Source organism: Dreissena polymorpha, chromosome 1, assembly GCF_020536995.1.
Source record: "Dreissena polymorpha isolate Duluth1 chromosome 1, UMN_Dpol_1.0, whole genome shotgun sequence".
Classification (NCBI taxonomy): Eukaryota; Metazoa; Mollusca; class Bivalvia; order Myida; family Dreissenidae; genus Dreissena; species Dreissena polymorpha.
The window spans coordinates 175,125,199-175,129,304 of NC_068355.1; the positions used below are offsets into that span (position 1 = coordinate 175,125,199).

The 4,106-nt window shown below is 35.3% G+C and overlaps 1 non-coding gene across 1 annotated transcript; it reads right to left on the minus strand.

Annotated features, from left to right (window-relative positions):
• Nucleotides 1-568: 568 nt before the first annotated feature.
• On the minus strand, nucleotides 569-658 carry Trnac-gca (transfer RNA cysteine (anticodon GCA)). The gene is given in 2 exon segments: nucleotides 569-604; nucleotides 622-658. It is a non-coding gene; the product is annotated as a tRNA-Cys (tRNA).
• Between the last annotated feature and the right edge of the window lie 3,448 nt (nucleotides 659-4,106).

The following is a 4,106-nucleotide window of genomic DNA, read 5'->3' on the forward strand; positions in this document are numbered from 1 at the left end:
AACAATCGGATGAAAATTTTTGACTTCGAACAAGGATTTCAAAATTTCTCAAATTCAAAGGAAGATAACTATGGACGTAATGGCCGGATAATTCTAAAGGGCCCATACCACCTGGATAGTAATACGTGTCGCGCTTCGCGCTCTATATGTGGTTCTTAAAAAAACTCCGAGGAGTGCTTGACTCTAGGGAAACGGGTTGCTGGGACACAGCTCCTCCTTGATAAGCGGCTGCTTCCTTTATCGCTACTCAATGTTACAATCAATAATACGTGTCGCGCTTCGCGCTCTATATGTGGTAGGGATAGTACTTAGGGCCTATGATAGACAACCATAAAAATACATGTGTTGTTTGCATTTATGTGTTAATATAAAAAACGTGTATTTTTTAAAAGATATTTAAGTGATGTAAGAAATTTTAATAAACGTTGTCACCACGCAGCATCCATTAATTTTAACAAAAATGTCCAATTGAAGTAAAATGGATTTTAAAATGTCTACATAAAATAAAGCTTTATTCAATTTATAAACCTGACTGAAAAAATTGTCAGCCGCCGAACTGTTTCGCTCTTGCCGGAACCCGGGATTGAACCGGGGGCCTTTAGATGATTGTTGCGTAAACAACTGCAGTCTAACGCTCTCCAAGCTAAGCTATTCCGACTGACATCATTTATGCACTGCTATTTGGTGAAGTTGTGTAAAACGATCGTTATTATATGTCTATTAATAAACTAATACATCGTTTTCGTGCCACTACGCCTTCCAATAAACTTGCTTGCGCGATAGGTCGTCAAATATCGTACTACATTGATTCTCCACTAAATAAGCAAATTAGAAAAACCACAAAATAAAAATATTTTGATTATGTTTTGTTTTTATACAAAACCAGAAAGCTTCGCGTATTTGCCCAGTCCCTGTGATCTTTCCCTTGTTATCAGTTGTGGATCAGTTATTAATTAAAACAATTAGCTTTACTAATGGCAATACATGTTGTAATAAATGTAATAGGCACAAATGCAGTACTGATTTACACTAATTTACACAAAAAATCACCACTATGCAAGATATTCTTTAAACAAAAATATATACATTGATCCGTAAAATAACTCCTCCTCCCATAAGCGAAAAAAAGCATTACATATTAGTCGCCGCACTCCAGTGCGACGCCAATAACAAAGCCACCCATACTATAAAGGTCATTGGCAAAGCCTATGGCAAAAAAATGTGAACACATTGAGTGTAACTGCCCTCTCGTGCCAGCAAAAACAACACATTGACAGGTTGTCATTTTTGACAGTTCTACTTTCACTTTCATTTTGTGATATCAAACAATCAATAATTATGTGGCTGAGAAAAATATCGCTATTGCTTATTTAACATATTGTATGTACATTTCTTCAATAAACTTACATCAATACACGATTTTCTTCATTAATTCAAACCTTCCTGACAGGCTACCACTTTATTTACATGTTTCGCTTACATTTTGACGTGCATATGTAGGACCGCATTACTGCTTACGAAATGTGTATGGCGTACCATTTGGGTCGAAAGTCAACAATACCTACTTGGTGACAAGAGAAATGTACTTTGACGTACAATATGTATGTCGGAAGTACAAAAATTGTACTTCGACGTACAAAATGAAATACACTTCGAAGTATAAATTTGTACGTCGAAGTACAATTTGTACTTCGACGTACATGTTTGTTCTTCGACGTACAAATTTTCTTAACAGCCGATCAAAACACTTGTCTCATGAGTCGCTTTTCCTTCAGATTTATCCATAATAAATGTTTAAAATCTCTTTTTTTAATTGAGGACAAAATAAATAAAATCAATAAATCAAAATTGAAAAAAATTACAAAGAAGTTTCGAGAATTAAATGCATTGAAATAGATTATATACCCATTTGAAGAAGATTCAAGGTTACCTTTTTTAAAAATAAAACTATCAAGCATGTTGTGAGTTTTTATTGACCATGTGGGGCGGAATATCACTGTCCAGCGCATTACTGTGCAGGAAATTCTAAACGGTAACCAAACAGTTACCAAACGATTACGGGATGAAAAATGTATAATAACCTCCATGGTTTGGTTGTATTTAGTGTTAACCGTTATTTGCATAAGTCAGAGGTTTATTCCGCCACGCCAGGTCAATAAATACACACAATATCTATGAGTTAGAGGTCGATAGTCGCATAATTTGGTATAAATAATAATAATTATGTTCAATAAATACACTCAATATCTATTAGTTAGCGGTCGATAGTCGCATAATTGGTATAAATAATTATAATAATAATGTTCAATGTCAAATATCTCTAAAAGCAACAGATGTAAGGCGTCTTCTAATTGGCTAACACTCAAGGGTCAGTAAAGACTGAACGTCGAATTACAATTGTGTACGTCGAAGTACAAAAAAGTACATTTCTCTTTTTACCTACTAGGTCTTGTTGACTTTCGACACAAATGGTAAGCCATAAATGTGTATTCATACTATTGCCTTCGAGATACTTATCCGATGTCTGACGGAAAGGGCCAAGAATGTGCGATTGTGGGTCAAGTTCCCCAGGGGTACTACGACCCGTACCCCCAATTTTAGTTCGGTACCACAATTTTTCGTACCCAATTTTTTTTTGTACACAAATTATTTGCTTCCAAAATTTTTTTCGTACCCACATTTTTTTTCGTACGCAATTTTTTTTTCGTACCCATTTTTTTTCGTATTCTAATTTTTTTTCGTAACCAAATTTTTTTGGCATACTTTTTTCGTTCCAAAAATTTTCGTACCAAATTTTTTTTTCCTACCCACATACACAATTTTGATGATGTAGATCAACTTAAATTGATGCTTTTATATCCATCCTCTTTAAAAGCATCGTCACACCAGTACTGTCAGTACTTTGATTCGTATCATGCCGTCATAGAATATGGTACACCCCAATAATATGGTCATGCCGGATTAGTTTATATCGACTTACTGTGAAATAACATGGTATTTCGTCATATAATGTTGACATCATCTCAGCATCAGGGTGTACCATATACGCTTGCATACTTCCATACAAATACTTAACAGTAATAATCTTACATTTCTATCACAAAATGTGTGAAAATGCTACTTCATGGTGACAATATTGATAATTTTATGGAAACGTATATGGTACACCCTGATGCTGTGATTATGTCAAAATTCTACGACGGCATGATATGAAAAAGGTGTCATGCCGTAAAAGATAACTGAACGTGTCGACTTAAACTATGATAGCAAGTCATGTTCACAAGAGACGCCAAACGTTATGTGGATTTATTGACTTGGGGTAAGATTTCAAGACTTAAAGAACTCGCATGTAGGCAAAACTATGGAAGCGTATATGTATGGAAACGTATATGGTACACCCTGATACTGTGATGATGTCAACATTCTATAACGGCATGATATAAAAAAGGTGCCATGTCGTCAAAAATAACTCATCGTGTCGACTAAAACTACGATGGCAAGGCATTTTCAACAGAGCATGCCGCCTAAAATTATGTTGATTTGTTGATATAAGAAAAGTTGTCAAGACTTAAACAACCCGCATGTTGGCATCAGAGCCTAAATCTCTGAAGATATTTGAACCAAGCCGTCATGTAAATTTGACTATTTCTGTGTTGTTTACTGTATGACGGCATATATCTTGATGACTTGCAAGTAACATAATGTTGACATGGCGATATAACTTAAAGGGTCGATATAATTTATGTGGACAAAGGGCGCTGTTTAAAAATTATGGAAGCGTATATGGTACCCAAATAATATGGTCATGCCGGATTAGTTTAATCGACTTACTGTGAAATAACATTCTAGTTAAGTTTTTCTTACTTCAGTACTTTCAGATGCAACCTTCATATTTGGAATGCATGTGTTTATGTACAAGGCCTTTCCATACGCACACACATTTTGACCCCTTTGACCTTGACCTTGAATTTAGGGTCCGCGTTTGGGTTTCAAAATCTGCGTTAGGGTTTCAAAAAATGCTCATAACTTCTATGTCGCTTCAGATGTAACCTTCATATTTGGTAAGCATGTGTATATGGACAAGACCTTACCATACGCACACAATG